This window comes from Drosophila hydei, unplaced genomic scaffold (assembly GCF_003285905.1).
Source record: "Drosophila hydei strain 15085-1641.00,03,60 unplaced genomic scaffold, DhydRS2 tig00008116-arrow-pilon, whole genome shotgun sequence".
NCBI classification, from domain to species: domain Eukaryota; kingdom Metazoa; phylum Arthropoda; class Insecta; order Diptera; family Drosophilidae; genus Drosophila; species Drosophila hydei.
In genome coordinates, this window is record NW_022045829.1 from 1,133,837 (window position 1) to 1,154,365 (window position 20,529).

Genomic DNA, 20,529 nt, shown 5'->3' on the forward strand with positions numbered 1-20,529 from the left:
TCGTTGCCTTAAACAACTGATAAAAAGCTTAACAGCTTCTTTAGTGCAAACAACAAACAAAACTGGAAGTGCGTTTTGGGCGAAGTTGAAGTTGACAAACACGAGATTGCGAAAAGCCGTCACAGGGCTGTTGCACCTGTTTCCTGCCCCAATCGGAATCGATATCATATAGCATAATGCGGCACGTACGCGCCTTTGGCTACGCATAAAAATGTGAAGTGCATAACAAAAGAAGAAACATAACTATAAAAGAGGGGAAAGAAAAAGAAAAACCTTAAAACAAAAAAAAAAAAAACAACAACAACAACAACTACAAACGGCCTTGTGCATTTTTTAAGTGTATTTAAAATCCATCAAAGTTTTTTGGGATTACACACACACACACACACACTCATACACACACACACACTTTGGATTATCCAAAAAAAATCTGAACTTGATTGAACTTTTGAAAGGTAAGTTTTTGGCATTTAAAGCTTTCCAGACCTAAAATGTTCCTAACTGATCTCGACTCTAGCCGCTGCTGCTGCTTCTTCTTCAGCTTGAAGTAACCCAGTTTTTATATTTTTTTATTCAATTGATTTATTGCGATAATTCAGTTTAGCTTCGGGTTTCCGCTAGAAAGTCTTGCATCTGCCTCTGTCTTCATTTTTATCTCTCAGACTCGTTTGATCTGGTTTTTCTTTTCGTTTGGTTTGGCGAAAGTTAAGAATTTTCACTAATGAAGTCTGCGATACAATTTCTAATTGATTCGAATTGCTCTTTCGCCGCTGTTTAGCCCAGAGTTGAGTGAACCCAGCAAACGGTACTCTGCGAGCAACTCATTTCCGTTTCCCTGCATCATCCTAGACTACCCCAAGACAGCATTATAATGCAACATTTTTGCGCGCTGTTATAAGTGCTTGTTGCACGTTTGTCATCGTGTTTGACATCTTCATCATAATACTCCAGTGATATGTATTAGTGGCCCTTGAGGGCCACACACACGCTCGCTGCTGAGACCTTCCCAGCGAAGAAAATGCTTAACTATTGTCATATGTAAATTTTACTTTGGCTTTGCCCAAAATGAATCTGCCCGCTAATTAGTGGCGACTCGAATGTTTATGAAAGACATAAAAACTTGATTGGCCCAATCATTTTGATAATGTTTAAACGAAGTTTACATAAAATCGAATCGAGACAAATTTGAGCTGCGTAACTCGTAACGGATTTCCATTCATTTATATATATTAACTATATATTTATATCTGTTGTTTTGCATATCGAATATTTCACACGCTTCGCTTGGGCTCATTAGCTGAAACAAATGTCAAAGTTGTTCTTATCGAGTTCATCAAATCATTTGCCAAACTTTTGCTTTTCAAACTAATTTTCCCATAGCGCTGTTCATTATTCATCCATAAAAGCAGAAGAAGAAGAAAAGCCAGAGCTGAGCCACTTAAGCAAATGCCTAATTAACGACAAATCTTATTTCTGACCAAACTTCTTAAAGGCAGCGACTCGAAGCGAGCAGCGCACAGACTGGCAAATGCCCTAGTGTTGCTGTGGCTGAGCTGAGCTACCCGCTTTGTAGAGGCCACAGCGAGGTATACAGACAGCAGCTGAATATTTGTTGACAAATTTGTCTTAATTAAATCAAATGAAGTGCGTCTAGGCGGAATAACATTTTGGCTAAGCTCTTAGGCAACTGATTTGCCAGACACAATTGTTCAGAGTAATGATGATGATGTTGTTAATAATGATATATGGGTGTATATAGTATAAGCTGTATATGTAGTACATAGAGTATATATAGTATATGTAGTAATCAAAAGACAAGGCACACTACTATTTTTATGAACAGAGCAGCATATTAAGTATACAATATATCGCATGTATCGTATATAGAGTACATATACTACATATACTAATTATAATACATACATTATATATACTACCTATACTATATTTACTATATATACTACATGTCTCCCTATACCAAGCAGCTCTGTTCATAAAAATAGTAGTGTAACTCGTCTGTTGATTACCTTGCAAAGGCACGTTAGTTGCCTTGTTTATGATATTTTGACTAAACACTCGACAACTTAATAGCTGCAACTAGTTGTTGTTGCAATGCCTGTTGCTGTTGCTTGGTTTTCTCTGCGAAGTTCGTCTACCGAACATCAATTGTTAATTGACATTGAATTAATTTCCTGTCTGGGGTTTTTCACTTGAAGAAAATGCATTTGAGTTCGTAATCCTCATGCCGCTCACGTTGTGCAGCGTTTAGTTGAAAAGATCTCCTTTAGCTGTTTGCATTATTTGGCTAATTAAAAATCAGGAAATGCACACGAACAATAGGCGCAGCAGCCGAGCTACCCTCGGAGTCGACTCGGCTACGTGAGTCTTACCTGTGCAATGTGCGAGCTACTGTCAAGTGCGGTTTGCTACGGTTTAGCGCCCTTTAGCAGCTCCTTTCACCTGACCCAGGTAGGCAAACTGTTTAAGCGAGGCTTAGCGAAACGTGCTATCTAGCCCAAGGATATACGCCTCATTTGATATAGAAATTGCCCATGGCAAGCACGTAGTGGCGTCTTTTATTGAGAAATTGTATGGGCGATAGATCTTTTACGCTTTATAGAGTTATTGATTTGGACTTTATGGCTGGCTAGCTTATCTTAAGCAGAAGATCATTTAGAAATGGAATTGATATGTAGGTCTTCATAATGCAGCTAAAGATCTTGAAAGATATTGAAAAAATGGAATAAAGCAACTCAGTTGGGAGTGCTCGACTAGGAAATACCTGTAGCCTTGGTAGTATTCCAGCTATGCTCAAAAATGGAGTTGATTTTGATTCATAATTATGAAAGCAGTTAAGTGATAAGCTCAGGTTTCGTATACAGGAATATATATTAAAGACTTTAAGTCTCTAGCTTTTGTGACTTGCGAGATTTTTTCGCTCTGATGGACGGACAAGCGATCTGCAGAACATGGCTAGATGGACTTAATTTAACATCTTATATCCAGAATCGTGAATTAATATATATATTTGTCTACTTTCTGGGTTTTGCCACGCCTTCTTCAGCCTCTTTCATTAAACCATTCTGAACTGAATTTCCATTTTGTATGGCTTTGAGCTGGGAAGATGGAGTTGGCTTTGAAGTTGTTATAAACACAAAGTTCTATGTAGATTTTAGGATTGTAAATTCCTAACCTAACAATTTTTATTGATCTCAAAACTTGTTTAGTTAAATAAATATTAATATCTAATTTCAAGACTTTTGTCTAACTAATTTAGCTTAGCTCAAATGCTAGCTTAAGCCCAGCTCTGACGATTTCATATTGCTGACTCTCAATTGGCTTTTTTCGAACGCGCATTCCGGAAATTGTTCAATTACCATAAATGTTTATAATAATATTCGATTTTCGTTTCTTTTTTTGTCCATTGTCTCTGGGAGCTGTTGTTAGGCTAAAGACACGCCCGCACATGCGACTAACAGCAGACAACAGACAATAGACAATTGTCAATTGCATTTGCATACATATGTGTATGGGAATGTCTGTCTGTCCGTCTGTCTGCTATGTGTATGGAAAATGTTTACATTTCGAGCCGGACTTTCAATAACAGTTTGTCAAATGCCAACTTGCTGCCAGCCATAACTGGCTTGCGTCTAACCTCCCGCTCAACTCAAGTGGCAAAATTTTGAAAGTGATTTGCAATTCAGTCAGACTTACAGCTAAATCTTCAAGTCTATATTCAATTGGGTTTTTTCTCCTTAGATACCTATATACATATATATGTGTGTGGATATATACATATATATTTGTTTATCTGATTAGCATTTGGCTCGGTTTCATGAATTCGCGCGAACTACGCTAAATTACAGCTAAATGCGCGCTTAGTCAGCGCAAATTATATATACAAATATCGGCCATAATATGCATATCGAGATATATTTTTTGTGTTTCATGGCAACGCGTCAGCAAAAAAGTGTTGGCGCTGTCTCTGCCAGTTGTTGTTGGCTCTGTTTTTTGTTAACAATTAATTTAACAAACAAGTGAAAAAAGGTAGCTGAAAGTTATCGGTGAATTGTCTATTTGCTAACAGCAACAACAACGTGTTAAATGGCGTGCCATAAAACAATTATGGCGCGCTTTTTATGGCATATTATGCTTTAGTGTTAATCAGATCGAACGTGGCGCATAATCGTTTCAAGCAAAGCTGTCAATCTCTCTGAACTGAACTGTTTCATGTTGATAAAATAAATAATTTAGTTAGATCAGATTAATAGATTAGATTACTTGATGTGTTGGCTATATTAGAATGCTATAAAAAGACTTTTTACATGAATAGAAATTAGACGTTGCTTTAGATTTATGGCAGGCAGATCACTTGAGTGATAGTATATTTAAATAGGATAGAAAAATAAAAAATAAAGAAAAATTATATTAAAAGTTAAGCTTAAATAATGGAAATAAATCAAAAAAAAATATAAAAAATATAAAAATAAAATGAAGAATAAAATACAAAAAAATAATAAAAAAAATAAAAATAAAATAAATTTTTTGTAGATTTTTTAAATAAAAATAATATAAAGTTTTTTAGATTTTTTGATAAAATATATATTATATTCAAATTAGAGTTTATGGCAGACAGCTCACTCTCGCAGGTTGATAAAATAATTCTATAAATTGAAGGACTTAAAAAAGGAATTAAATAAGTTTAGTTAAATAATAAATTTACACTATAGTAAACCCCTCAGTGAGTGTGAAGTAAACAGACTTGAGGTCGTATGTATATTTCACAATGACTAATCAATCGTCAGACTCGATCTTTACATTCCAAAGATTCCAGTTCTGTCATTAGCTGAGCTTGCTATAAACTATTGATTCTTGGAATGCCTGATGAGCTCAAACTAGTTGGGAATTGTATGAAACGCGAGCCAAGGCGAGTTAAGTTAGCGTCTAGCCTAATGTAATAAGAGTGTTCATGAGAGATTATATTACTAGCTAACAAAAATAATTATTAAATACAAATTAAATTTCAGTTAATATACTAACTCTACTGCATAACTCTTTAGCTCTAGTCTTAGCCAGAAATTAGTTTATTAGTCTCATTTTTAAGTAGAAAAACTCTGCAAATGTTTTCTTATTGAATTCGGAGCGTGAACACGTTTTTGGAACTAAGTCTAAACTAGTTTATATATGTATCTAAAAATAGTTAAATAACTTCGCTGCAGACACACATTTGGAGCGTGCCAAGACCTGGGTTAAGTGAAATTCAAAGCTAAATTTGTTAATAATGAGATAATTAACAACTTTTACTACTAAATTGTGAATAGTTAGGAAGCTGCAGTTAGTTAACTAAATATAGATTAACTAAGCTTAGCTGCTTCACGTGCTTTAAAACGAGTTTCATTTATGGCGCGAAATCGTAGACTACAAATTTCTTATTATTATATAATATATTTCATGTAATAGCTTATAATATACATATGATATATATCTTATGCTATATACTATACATAAATATATATAGATTTATAAATATCTCTCATATCAAGTTAATCGCTCTCTTTGTAAATATTTTCTGTACAATTTTCTAGAGTTTTCGTGAATATTTCAAAGCTTCAAATGTTGCTTAAAGTTTCTAAATTAAATAAAGAAACTAAATTTAAACTTGTAATTTCTTTAGTTTTAACAGCGAAGAAAGTTGTAAATTTCCTAAAGTTACTCGCAAATGTCCAAGATATTGAGCCGCAGATGGAATTGGCTGATGGAGCCGAGTACAACTCGATGTCTTTGTGTTTTCAGTTTTCCCCCGAATAAAGTGTGAATAGAAAACACTTTCTAGATTTGTGCTTAAGCGAGACTCTTTAGCATTAATTACTGAGTTTTGCCATGGCTAATCAACTGCAAACGTGAACTTTCATCTGTCCAATGCGACGCTTGGCGGTTCTCAGCGCTCATTAGGGTCAAGAGCGGGTCGTCGCTGCTGCTTGCCTTTTGATTTGCCTGCGCATTCAACTTTCGTTAAGAGCATCTTTAAATGCGATTAAAGCTTTACTTTCTACACTGTCCCAGCCGCCCTCACCTGGTGGCGCACAAATAACGAAGAAGCTGAAAAAGCGAAAATTGTGCGACAAATTCTCACGCCCAACGGCTGCTCTCGAGCTGTAAATGTAAACCGCAAAATGCGAGCGAGGCAGAGGGAGACGCAGACCAGATTCCCATTCCGTGTTCCCAGCTGCAAATCCTGACTGGCAAAAGCTAAGGTATCTCCGCGGCAGCCGGGCGTCGCGGTTGCTCTGTGGTATGTGTGTGTGGCGCTGTTGTTGCCTTGACTTTAATGCACTGTGGGAATGCGCCCAACACACAACTTGATTGACTTGCAGTTGCTCTCCCTCTCTTGCTCTGTCTCTCCTTCTGCTGGGATTCATTAACTGTGCAACTGCAGCAATGACTCTCACTCTCTCTCCAACTCCCCCCCTCTCTCACTCTCTCTCTCTCTCTCTCTCTTTGTCGTAATCGATATGCGTGCACCTTAACACCCGTTGGCTCATTGCAAGGGTTAAGGCCGGAAGCGCCTCTGTTTAAAAGGCTATGTAAACGCCCAAAAAAGACCAGCAAAAGAAACCCAAAAACCAAAGCAAATTCCATAAAAACAAAAGCGAAAACAGAAAAAATCTGTTGTCCACTTGGCGCTCTATTTGAGCGTGATTAATTTCTGCACATCAGTCACTGCCAAGCGGCTAAAAGCACAAACACTTGGCACAGACACAGCTCAGCTCGTAAAATACCAAAAAAAAGAAGCAGAAAAAAACAAGGATAAACGACTAAAAAATTGTATTTATACTAAACTCTGCGCAATTACAACTGTTTTTTTATTCTTTTTACTCTTTTTTTTTTTGCCAAGAAAGCTTGAGAGCTTGAACAGGGCTTAAATATTTTGGCATTAAACTGGAGCAAGGCAAAGCCTGTAGAAATGTTCAATGATTTCAGAGAGATTTGTGAGTGGCAAATTGAAGAATCTAGACATTAATATAATATATAAAATATATATAAAAATTATTATAATAATAAGTTTTTAACTTCTATAACTATATATAAATATATAAAGTATTTTGATCTTTAATGCGGAGCAGTCTATATATTATATTAATTTTTAATTTATATTCTTTTTAGAATATTCCTTTTAAAATATTTCTTGATTGATTCTTGTGAGCAAATAACTTATAATTTGTGCCAATTAGTTTGAAGATTTTGACTGTTTAAAGATAAATCAAATTTGCAAGTTTTAAATTCAATTTAAATATAAATAAACATTTTTTTTCTTTTGTATTAAATGTTCAAAATTAAGCCAACTGCAACTGTTTCTACTCTAGCTTAAGCAGAGTCAAAAATATGTTCAGTGAGCGTATCTCAGCTTCGTTCTACACAAAATTGGCTTTGCATATTTGAGTTTATAGCTTCCTCTCGCACGCTTTGACAAATTAAACAACTTAAAGGCAGTTACTGCTGCAGTTGTTGTTGTTGTTGTTGCAGTCAAGTGACACGTTGACGTCTTCTTCCTTGGCACAACACATGATGACAGAGAGCGAGGGGGAGAGAGGCTAAGTAGCAGGAAGCATACAGCTCTGTCCAAGCTAGCCAGCAGCTTTTGGGCCAAGTGCCCTGGCGACTTAATTGTGCGTTCACAAAACATTTTTGCATGAGATGTGAACAAGTTTATATAAATTTTTTGCTTAAAAAATTGCTTCTTTTGTATGTAGTTAGCAAGAACTTTAATCTGGGCACAGCTTAAGGCTCAAGGTTCAAGCGAGTGTGTAATAATAGCAATTGCAAATATTTCATATCACTTGCCTTGAGCCAGTGCACTGAAGTTGCTGCTGCTGCTGCCCCACATAATGACACATCATTTCTTACATTGAAACTTATCTGCAGCAAGTGGCCCGAACTTCTACACTGCTGCCACAAATAGCTCTCGAGTTATGGAATGGAGAAAACAACTTAATCGACAGAGAAATTAATTGTTGACGCTTAAGTGCAACATATATCTAAGTCTATAGAAGCAAATATATATATATAGAAATTGATGAACAGTTGCCATATCTTTTTTAATATGAGATGCGACCCTTCGCCGAGACTCGAAACTGTTTTCAGTTTTCCCCCTCGCTCAGATGTGTCTGAGCTGTTTCAGCTCATCTTCTTGGAATTTTGCTGTTGTTTTTGTTTTTATTCGTCAGATACAGTTGAGGATTCGTGTTGTTGTTGTTGTTGTTGTTCGAGTCTGTTGCAGTTGAGGCACTCTAGACGCATCTTTAGTTTGTTTCAAAAATGCTTGAAATGTTTTTTGATTTATCTGAGCAAATGTGCAATTTGTAGTTTTGTTTTAGTGCCACACAATCAACGCGACCTTGCCGCAAATGGCAGCGTTTAGCTCTGGGAAACGCAGCTATAGAAATCCGCTTTTCCACACATTTTTCGTTTTTCGTTTTTCATTTTTCACATAATTAAAAGCAGCTGTCCAACAACTAGATAGAGACTGCAGCATTTGCGGGCTTTCAGCTTTTTTGCCTTGTTGCAATCGCTGATCGACAGGTGAAACAATGCGCGCAGCCATTTCCATAGAATTTGATTTTACCTTTTGTAATTGTGTAAGCCAAAAAGTCGAAAGCGAAAAAAAAACTTTGCTCTGAATTTATAATTTCCGCTGAATGCTGAATGCTGAAAGCTTTATGCGATTTTTTTAGACTTGCCGCGTGTTTCTACATAGTTCTCTTGCTCTTCTTTAATATTTATGATGCGGCAACAGTTTTTTGTTGTTGTTGTCGTGTTTTCTTTTTGGGACTGCTGCAGCAAATGCCATAAAATATGACAGGCTTTCAATAAACGTTTTCTGCTGCAGCGCCAGAAATATAAAAACAAAATTTATATTTAGCTGCAGCTCTTTAAGCTCGTCTACGACGACGAGAGTGCTCTGTAAATGTTGTGCATAATTTGAGAGCGATATTTAATTAATTTCAACCATGTGCTTGAACATTTAAGCACTCTTTGGCTCAAGCTGTCAGCTGTGAGTAGGTCTCTGCTTGCTGAGACTAGCAAATACCCTGGATATTGTTTAGAGGCAGCTTAAGGTGCACTCTTTGGTTTTGTATCTCACATGTTATAGACAATTTATTATTATAGAATGCTTGCATGTTGCCTTCAGATACATTTAAGACTTGTAGATACTTTTGTATCTTATAGATACTTGTGCATCTTACAGATACTTACAACTTTTTGAACTAAGAAATTCATGTTTTAATCATAGAGAAACTTCTACACGCATTTGTATCTTATAGATGCGCTTCTTGTATTTGACAGATACAATTTTAGCTAAAAGATACTTCTAGATACAAGTGAATTTCACAAATTCTTTATTATAAAATTTGCATATCTGTTGAGTCTTTTGTTTCCCTGTTATCTTATAGATACTTTTTTAGCTTTATTCTTACCTGAACTAAATGCTTAATCTGTGCCTCACTTGTTGCTTGTAGCTATCTGCACGTACATCTATATACCTCATATACCCTATATAAAACATTAAGAATTACTTTTGACACACGCCCACACATACACTCACACACACACATACAAACATCTTTTATTATTTGACTGTATAAAAGAAAATAAATGAAAACTGTCAAGAGTTGCCCAGACAACACCCACAAACATTTGCTTCCAAATTAAAGCAAACATTAAGAGAAAATCATGGAAAAAACAGAAGAAAAACTGGGAAAAAATAATGAAAATAATTGATTAATTAATTGACAGCAATTGAGCGTAATTGAGTGCCACATGGCCAGCTCTACAGATTTTTTATTTTTGGTTCTCTGTGCGCAGGTTTTAATTAGTTTTCCGACAGCTGCAAATACGGAAAAAGCACTCGAGCTTTCCGTATTAACAGTTACTAAATACCAGGTAAAATCATTTTTTGTTGCCCAGCAAACAACAACAACAACCAGATGGGACGCTGACTGCAGACACGTCAACAAGTTGAAAGCGATTTGCCAACGTAATGGCAACAAAATTGCATAGGGGCCACTCACCTTAGCAACATCATCCCAGCCAGCCAGAGCAACAATTAGCTACGGTCAGAGCAACTGCATAGAAACTTTGTTGACAAACGCGGAAAAAGCGCAAAGCAAAGTCAAAGACCGACAGCATAAGTACCAACAACAACAACAACAACAACAACAAAAGCAATGCATAAATAAATGACTAAGCGGCGGCGGCGGCGGCGTCGTCGACGTCGCGTCGACGCGTGCTGCCTTGGACTGAGACATCGCGATTCGCGACGACGAAGCGACGCGAGCAGCGCAGCAGCTACGTCAAAGCGTGACAAATAGCTAAATGTTGTTGTAGCTTACTACAAGCTGTAGCTGCTGCTTGCGTCTGCACTTGCTCAGCCTTCGTGCATGTTGGGCAACATTTTTAGCTGGCATTCTTTATAGAGTGCAAACAATGTTGCCCGAAACTTGTTGCTGGCCAAACATTTTAAATACTTATTTGCGTATGTCGTTAGCAACTGTGCTAAGCAGTTGCAAACTTAAACAACAAAAAACTACATAAATAAAGAATAAGCAGAGAAAGAGAGAGAATATTATAATTATATTTATACAGCAGCCATCTGTTGTCGCAGGCTCCGCAGTCACCAGAACTTGCCCATTAGCACAAAAGCCGCAGTCAAAACTTGTGCCTTAACAACTACAACAACAACAACTAGAACAAGAGCAACAACAACAGCATTTTACGAGAATTGTGTAATTTCATTTGTACTTCATTTTGGTTAGCCGGACAAAATTTGGCGGCAGCAGCAGCAAAAAAGAGACTAAAAGAAAACAAGAAGAGAAAAAAAACAAAGCTCTGAAATAGGAATTTGTTTGTATTTTATCTGGCTTTTTTTGCCTGGCCTTTCGGAAAACTGAAAACTAGTTTAGTTTAATTCGCAGTGGGTACGCAGTAATTCCCAAGAAGTCAGCAAAAAACCGAAACTCAAACAGAAACTGAGGCTCATTAAAATGCGCAGTAAATTCTTCCTTTTTTCGAGCAACATCTTCTGATTTATGAGCAGACATAATAATAAATATATATAAATAGAAGTTATATAAAAACGAATCAACACAAAATGAACTTCCTGTCGTCGAATTTTGTTGCCCACTCATGCCCACAAAATTTGTGACGCGTCTCTTGACAAATGGATCTTTCGCATTCTTTACGGCCCCAACGAACTTCTGTTAACGACTTTTCCTATTGACTGCATTCGTATTTCGGCTGTTCGACAGGAAGTGAATTCACCTGACTCGAAAGGAATCTCTACACGTTTCGTTAGCTAATTGTCGTTGAGATGTGGACATTCAGCACTGGCATAAACACTCAATGATTGGCATTATAGATGGAGGATTACGCGCTGTGAACTGAAATATTATTATTCAAGAGAAAGTCATAGAAACTGTGTGAAACAGTTCTGAGAAGGGCAGCATCAGCCACTAAGCCGAAATGAATAATTGGAAATAGTTCGATATAATAAGTGACATCATAAAATTAGTTGGAAATGATACAGAACTGAAGGAAATTGCATATCATGAAGCAGTGCAGCGCTATAAATAAAAATAATAATCAATATAATACGTAACGAGGGAGAAATGAGCCCGAGCCGAAGGGAAACTGAGAACAAACAGTGAATTTCTAGCTAAAAGTGTATATAATTAAACACATAATGAAATATGTTTGCAATGAGATAATTACATGACATAAAAGCCAATTGTGAATAGAGAGGGAGAGAAAAAAATCAGTTTCTATTTTTTGTCTCATTGTCACTTTCAGCTCGTTTTAGTTCCTTTGAAGCAGTTGCCTTGAATTAAGTGACTGCCTAGTTGAGCTAGTTCTTGTTCATTTGAACTATCTCACACACTGTTTTAAGTTCCTTTAACTTTGAACCAGTTCATGCCTAGTTGAGCTAGTTCCAGTTCTTTATAATAAACTATGATAATGCAAATCCAATTGTGTGTCCCACTTAAGTCTCAGTTCAAATGAGTTTACCAAATTTTCCCCATTGCTTTTTCCATTTTACGAGGAAAACGAAATGGTATTGCGCAAGCTCTTCAACTGCAGTGCTCAACTTGTCAACGCTATAAGACAATGCTCATAAGCATTTTATAGATAAAGAGGGAGAGGGAGAAGGAGACTCGCAGCCCACGCTTATCGTGCGCATGCATCAATCTTGAGGCCCAAGACAGCAAGAGCCCCTACCTGGAAAGATTAGACAGACAGCGAAGCGAGCGAGCACAAAGAGAAGTATTAAAAGAAAAACAAAAAAAAAACCTCTTTTTTCACACCTACGACAGAACCTCAACAACTGCTGTTGTTGTTGCTGTGCTCTAATTGTGGGCGTTGGGCTCGAACAAAAGACTGACTTAAGAGCAGATCTCGCTAGTGCTGACCTCTGAACTGAACGAAAGTGGCGCTGCTTCAGCATCCGCTCCACCAACAACAACAACCACAACAAACCCCCAACCGGAAACCCAAAACACATTAAACCAGCTGGCAAATTAAAATCTTTTGCTCCACATTCGACATTCGGCATTCGGCATTCGGCATTGACTTTGATTTTGTGTATCCACAAAATGCGCTGCTATCTATTTCCCATTTCCCATTTCCATTTCCATTTCCATTTCTATGCACATGTTCCACAAAGCAACAAACACGCACATTTCCTATGACTACGTCTACCTGCCGGCTAGCACATAGATCTCAGCATGTGAAACTGCAGCAGCAGCAGCAGCAGCAGCAGCAGTGAGCAGTGAGCAGCTGCCTTCCAGTTCGACTCGGATTTCTCATAGCGAAATTCCCACACTCTATCGCCCATCTAGCTACAGCTATGGGCAAGGACTGCAAGTCAGCTGCTGTGCGCTGCATCAAGTGCATCCATATATAAAAGAAATATATGAAGTATCTGTTAGCTGGGAACTTGTGGCATATGTGCGTGACCAGATTGTTGTGATGCCTTCTGTGTGTGTGTGTTGTTTTCTTTTTTTGTTTTTGGCACATTTTCCCATATGGTTTTTCATATCGTTTTTTTTTCTGCGCTCTGGCAGCTGTCGCGTGGCCATCTCCTCATCCAAGGCATGAGAATCCAAAGCAGATGCACTTTCAATTTGAATCTCTATGGAAATTATCATGGCAGCAATCACTAGCTCAAGATGATTTTGTTGAAGTAGTAAATACTAGAAAAATATCGTAATATAAATAAAATACTAAAAAATACCAATACAAATACTGAACATATTACGAACTTACAAAAACTAATTTTTTATATTTTTAATATGAAAATGTATATTTTAATATTTAATTACTAGTATTTTTTTTATAAAAAATACCAAAAATAAATATTAAAATATAAATTGTTATATTAAAAGATATAAATTTTTTTAGGTATTTTTTAAAACACAAAAATACTAAAACAAATAAAAAATATACCAAATATACCGTAACTACCTGTACAAATATACTGTACCGCACAGATGCAAATATATACGCATATAAATTCTTTTGCATAAAATTTAAATGGTAAAAAATACTTTAAAAATACTGAAAATACTGCACTCAGTCATACATAATGAACGTTAATAGACTGAATACGTTTGACTTGTAATAATTAATCAAACTATTTGGCACTTGCTCCGCACTAGCAGAGCATGCCCAATGATACCCTGTGCATATACCCTGTAATTGCAAGCAGCATAGTTTCAGCTACAGCTATGTTCTAGCCATAATATTTATGGGCAGATTTGCTTGGCATTCGCGCTAGCAGCATTCCCATAATGGAACTAACATTTAGCTGTTTCACTCGTCCAACAATTAGTCAACTATTCGCGCACTCACTCTAATTCCAGCTCTCTCTTTCTGGCTCTCTTTGCAGGTAAGCTGTGAATGAATATCTCGACGTCGCATCCGCAAGTCGTCAGCGACTTTTAGTGCTCGACTAACTATTTATAAGGTAATTTGAGACGCGCTTAGCAACAGCCAACGGAATTCTTTAAATGACAAGACATATAAAATTTAATAGCTTGTAGCCTGGGCAGCTCTTCAAGAAGCTGCCCCTCTGCCCCGACCCCGCGTTTCGTGTTCGCGTTCGCGTTCGCGTTCGTGTGTCCCTTTGGCGGCTTTTGTTTACCTTTGAGCTGAGGTTTGTCTTTGTGTGCCCTCTTTGTTGATTTTGTGCGCACGCCGCTGTCGCTACTATAAATAGGGATATACACACATATACACACTGAGCGAAAAAGTTGTGCCTCAACTACCTGAAGCCGACAGCCTACAGCCGACAGCCGACCTAAGGAATTTTAAAAGCATTTCCCATTTCTCAACTTATCTGCAAGAATTTGTTAGACTCTTGTTTGACAGCTTTCGCTCAGTGTATGCTATATTTTAAAATATGTTTTGCGTAATGCCCAACACAAGAAGAAAAAAAAAACAAAATAAATGTTGTCCTTCTTCTGCCTCTTCCTTTTCTTTTAATAGTCTTAAATTCCTGAGCAAATAATTTGACAGCAAATAGAATAGAAATGAATGAGAATGATTTAGGGAGCGAATGCTTAAAGCGACTAGCTATTCAGTTACTATATATATATATATACATATATATATATATATATATCTATATATGCCTGAGTGTCTTTAGAGATCTATGAATTTATTTAGATTTCGGGGCACTAATATATAATATAATTTCATATTATCTCTAGGCATTTGTTGGGCAACTAATTGAATTTCCCCAGCTTTGGCCAAATACTGTTTACATTTCCTGTTGTCCACACACTCACGCACACACACTCACACACACACGAACGCGCTCGCACGCACACCCTAAAAATTAATGTTGTTGCATGTTCCGTTGTTTTACCGCAAACCCAAATGTAATTGAACAGCAGCCACCACGCCCCAGCCCCCACCCCCGCCCCCAACTTGTAGGTGTGGCTATGGCTCTAACGAGGCGTTCGCGCTGCACTGCTGCCGCTTGTCAAAGTTGGGGAACTTCTATTAACAATCTACTTTAAGACACATGCGACACACACTCACGGCGCCGTCCCAAAACCCAAACCCAATTTGTATGCCCTGTAGCGGAAGCGAAGTGGAGTGGGTATATTGATTATTATAATATATAAGTGCCGTCAAATCTATGGAGCTTGATTTGCTAGGTAGATATGCAAGGACTATGAAATACCCTGTAACTGCAACTTGTGCTTGAGATTAACTATTACTTATATATAGATGTGCTTAGGTAGGGCACAGGGTATTTTATAGTCTATAAACACAGCGAACTTCATTGTTTTTTTGGTACTTTTTTGCGGCGTTGCAAATGTGATAATGAAAAAAGTTCAAAGGGGCGAACACGTGTGTAAATGTGTGTCAGTGTGTGTGTGTGTGTGTGTGTGTGTGAAGGGCTGTCAAATCTACTAGTTAGGGCGTGCTATTTGGGGCGTGGCGCTGTAATATAATGTGAGTGATTTGCCCCGATTGAAGCTAGCTCTTTGGCAGCGCTACGTGAGCTGACGACAGTAAAAAGCTGAAGCGAGACTCTTGAGCGAGCGAATGAACCGCTATTAACTGACGCTGATTGTGACATAACCTGTGCCTGGCATGCCAAATGGAAAACCCGCATTCCGCCCGCCTCTCTCCCTCCTCTCTCTCTCTCTCTCGAGCACGCACATAACTCCAATGAGACAAGCATTTCCCTCAGTCTAGCTGGCAATTTAAATGCTTAAACATTTGCAAACACGCCTCGTGGAGTTATTTTTCTTCTTCTTCTTCTACTTGTGCCTGTGCTTGGGTGCTACCGGATGCCAAGTGCATTTCGAACCAGTTTTTGTCACACAGCCACCTGCTGCCGCTCTCTCCCTCTGTCTCTCAGGCATAAATCATATCGAAAGAATTTATGCAGGCAAATTCCAAGAGGCAAACATGTTTGCAACAAGTTGCCAGCGGAAGTGACTAGAAAACTGTGTCTATGCAACAGATAAATTTAATATATTTATATATATATATGTATGTCTGCCTCTCTCTCTGTCTCTGCATTGCCGTCTCGTTCTTTTTAATAAGGTTTGCTGCATAGGAAGTAATTTCTTTCAGTTTGACTTCCTGTTTTACGCGCTTGTTTGCGTGCGTGCCTGAGTGTGTCTGTGTGTGCTGCAAAGGATGCACTTAATTTGGCTGTCTCGCTGCCTTGGGGCATGCTACTCAGCGCAGCTTCCAATTGATGCTTGCCACGCCGCGCTCTCGCTCCCTCCACGCGCTCGCTCTCAACTTCCGCTGCTGGCAAACTCGTAAAATCATATGCAATTATTGGCAGCGCTTTGAATCTAGAAACATAAATTTGTTAGTTGCTGCCACGCCCACGCGCTCCATGTGTGCAGCATGTGGCATAAACATGTGTTTGCCAAAAACTTGACTTTGAATTTATGCGCGCTGCCAAAAAACGAGTCCAAAGTTGGCGCCCCAAGGTATGCAACAGTAAATTGGAAAGCGAGAGGAAGGGAGAAAGAGAGTGAGGTGTGCATGTGTGTGTGAGTGTGTGAGTGTGTCTGTGTGCCTAACGGTATTCGTTACAGTTTCACAGTTGGTTTTCGCACCTACGCAAAATTTACGACACTTTTAAAATATGCAATTTATGGATGCTGTGCGGATGCTAGCTGCCTGCCTGCAGGCGTTGCAGGTGGGCGTGGCAGTGCAGGAAAAATCATGCGCTGCGCTCTTACCTTTATTGCATTCAAAGCTTACAGCATATGCATCTTTATGCAGCTGAGCTTACAAAAAATTCGGCTCATTTTGATATATTTCATGTGAAATTGGAATTAAAGTGAATAAATTGAGATATAAAGCTGAAATAGCTAAAAGTTGTTACAGAAGTATATATAAGAATGTGTAGGGAATACGTTTATGTTTTTATATATTTATTTTCACATTATTTTCACAAAGCAAGTCCCGTTTCGACTCAGTTAATAATATATAAAAATAATAAATATATAAGCAGCTGGCATAGAATATATGTCTGTCTAGGGTATCTTCCAGTCAGGCATTTTGCTTGGAAATGTATGTAAACAAATAGATAGCAATTTGCTCTGCCTGTTACATAGATGCCCAGCTAACCAATATACCCTTTTAGCGTGTCTACTGTGGTCATAGAAAACCATTTAAAATTTCCTTTGTCAAAAACTTTGCAGAAATAAATACGCATAAAATGCCACAAAATATGCAAATGATTAGGTGACAAAATGCACACACGCACTCACACACACACACACACATACACCCTCACACACACACTTGCTGAAATGCAAGCAAAGCCAATGCCATTTGTTGACCACAAAATTTGTAACTGACATTTGCTGGAGGGGTGGGGGCAGCTCGTGCAGCTGCAGCTTCATTTGTGTGTAGGGGCGGCTGTGGTGGGCGTGGCAGTGCCTAAAAGCATGCTCTAAATAATTGCAATTCATTTGTGCTGCCATCATGTGACATGTGCCAGCCGCTGTCGGCCTGTCCCGCTCCTCCCTTCTCTATCGCTCTCTCTCTCTCTGCCTCACTCTCCCTGCTTGTCTGGCCGTCTCTTTCTAGTAAATATGCTCATGTTATTAACGCCACAAAAACGCAAAATGTAACTGCAACTGCACTTTAGTGCGGCGGTTTGGCAGCCCACTGATTGACAGCATGTAGCCAGCGACATCCCCTGCAGCCCCCCTCGATCTCTTGACCCCTTTCGAGTGCTGCGGGTGTTGTTTTTGGTATAACTGTCACACGGGGCGCCACTTATGCAATTTTGACGCCTACAGCAACAACAATTGATGGCAACACCTGCCTGCCACATGTTGTTGCCTCGTGTGGCTCAGCAATTTTATCCCGCGCTTTACGCTTACACAATATCCCCGCGGCACACGCTGCGTATGCGTGATGAGCATTCGCAGCTCGCCTTTCGCCTTTGCAGGAGCCGACTCTATAATACCTGGCACATGTACAATAAATGATTCGAAGTTGGAATTTCAATATAGTGCAACTACTTGCTGAGTGTTCTTATCTCTGTTGATGCACTCGCAACTATTTGGCTTGGAGGCGAAACTTTTGACTGCCCCTAGGCATTGGGTCGGACGACCCGTTGCTCCGCTCGCTTTTCAGCTCTGGCAAAAAGTAATTTTCATGCCAGCGGGTTAAAGGCGCGGCTGTCGCAACTTAATGTTAATCTCTGCTCTAGTTTTGCATAATGTCCAGCGCAGTCGTTGCATGTTCTGCCAGCCTCGCCTGAGACTGCGTTTTGCTTAAGATATTTTAGATAATGCTTGGCTGGCTTTGGCCATAAGCATAAGTTAAGCATATTTTCTTTCTTTCGTTTTTCGACTGGTGTTTGCTTTGACTATTTCTCGTTTCTTAAGAACTTTTCACTGCTTGGCTCTTTGGCTCACACAACCTTTTTTCATGGCTGCTTTTTGGTCATTTCTTTGCTACGCCACTTTTAACTGGCTTAACGCTTGCCTTGCCAGCTGTGGGCTTAACGTGTTTTGCTGCACTCTATTTGTATACCCTATAAGCGGGCAATGTACTAGATGGGTAATGTAATGAGTGTAAGGTGGGTGTATAGCAAAAGTGGGTTACAGTAAATGAAAACTAATTCTGCATGGAAGAAAATGTGGCAGAGGCTGTTGAAGAAGTAGAAACTTATAATTATTAAAAATATTATTAGTTAGAATTGAAGAGAAATGCGGTGCGGAAAACTTATGCAGAAGAGCTTAACTCAGTTTGATATATTATATTCAATTTCATCTTTAAACATATATATTTTGGATCAACTTCAAGCTCAGGTTGAGCTCTCAGCTTCAGTCATATGTCAATTGAATACGCACTTCACAGCATATTATAAATCAACTTGAAGCCAGTTGAAGTATCATACGCCATTTTATATGTGACATATCATATCCTATATCATATCTCTTTTCAATCTGGCTGTATATCTCATATCATCAGCCCTTATCCTATATAATATAACAACTTGATAGATAAGTCATAACATAGCACATTCTAATGTCTGTATCATATATCTATCTTATTCTGATAAGTTTCAACAATCATCATATCATGTCTGCTGCCAAGCCCATTCACATATCATGTCATTCACATATATATATATCATATCTTAGCTCAACTTTATATACCATATCACATCATATCGTATATTCTAATTCTATTCTATCTTGATACACGCATCACCTGAAGTTCATTCATATATCATATCTTATATCTTATTATTCTGATATCACTGCTTACCCTATCGTATATCCCATTATCATATAATTTTCCATCTCGACTTGATTTCTCTCACAACTCTATACATCACATATATAATTTCCTTCTCTATCACAGCAGCATATGAGCACAGGGTATCTCTAGCGCAACTATCCTTACAACTCTCTTTATTTTTAGCTGTGCTGTCGTATTAACATAGCGCATATTCTATGTGAGAAGCACTTACTGTTCCACACGCTTTTTGTCTATAACAAGAGCTATTTTTAATGAGCATCTGAGCTGAGCTGAGCTGCTAAGCGCACCCTTTAAGGGTTAGCCTAGCCCAACCCAGCCTAGGCAGCTACTGTTCGGACTATGCAGTTCGTACTGCCCCTGCAGTCTATATAGAGAACAAAAGCGTGTGGCGGCAAAATGAATACAACAAGTTGAGCCACTTTTTTAGAGCAATTAAAAAGCAGTTAATCTGCTTCCAAAACCAAAAAGAAAAACCCTTTTCGGGCACGAGCTCCAGCTATATATATATGTTTATATATATATTTATCTTCTGCTTCTTCTTTTATAACATAATGAAATTCGTTTTGCGTTTTTATCAAATTGAAAACGAGCAAAAAACAAAAGTAGATGCTGCAAAAGCCGCTTAGTAAAAATACATAGTTAATTTTTTCGACCAACAAGAGTTTTTTATCGTTTATTTTTGGCTTATTTTTAGCGGGCATTTTTTTCGCGTTTGCCGCTTTTGCGCCTGGCGCCATGCAACACTTTTTAATTGCGTCCCAAATTGGCTAATGCAAAAGAGTTGCGAAAGAGAGGCGGAAAGGCAGAACGGGAAAAAGAGCAACTGTGGCAAAGCTAAGCTGCTTACATAAAAGGCCAATGCAATCAAATTGTCTGCTGCAAAAAAGGGTACGAAAAAGATAAACAGAAATAAATAAATAAATAGCGCACTTAAACATTGCGTTCTACGAGTTAATGTTAGTTAGTCGCCTTTTAACTCTCTCGATCTCTCTGCCTCTGTCTACTTATTTTTTCATTACAATTTTATTCAGTTTCACTATGTGGAAATGCCATTTTGCCTTTGTTATAATGGCCGATATTTATTCTAGATCAGCATCTGTCTGTTTGTCAGGCTTTAGCTATAAGGCAGACAAACAGTCCTATAACTTATTAGTGCTAGAGGCTTGAAAGCATACCTGACTCATCTTTAGCTCAGGTGTGCTTATC

At 38.2% G+C, this 20,529-nt stretch overlaps 1 protein-coding gene across 1 annotated transcript in view; it reads left to right on the forward strand.

The window, feature by feature from the left end:
• Positions 1 to 388: 388 nt before the first annotated feature.
• The window catches only part of LOC111596296, a 29,200-nt gene continuing 9,059 nt past the window's right edge, over positions 389 to 20,529 (forward strand). Inside the window, exon 1 of the mRNA XM_023310452.2 lies at positions 389 to 455. The gene's annotated coding sequence lies outside the window, so the exon portion shown is untranslated. The remainder of the gene's footprint in view (positions 456 to 20,529) is intronic.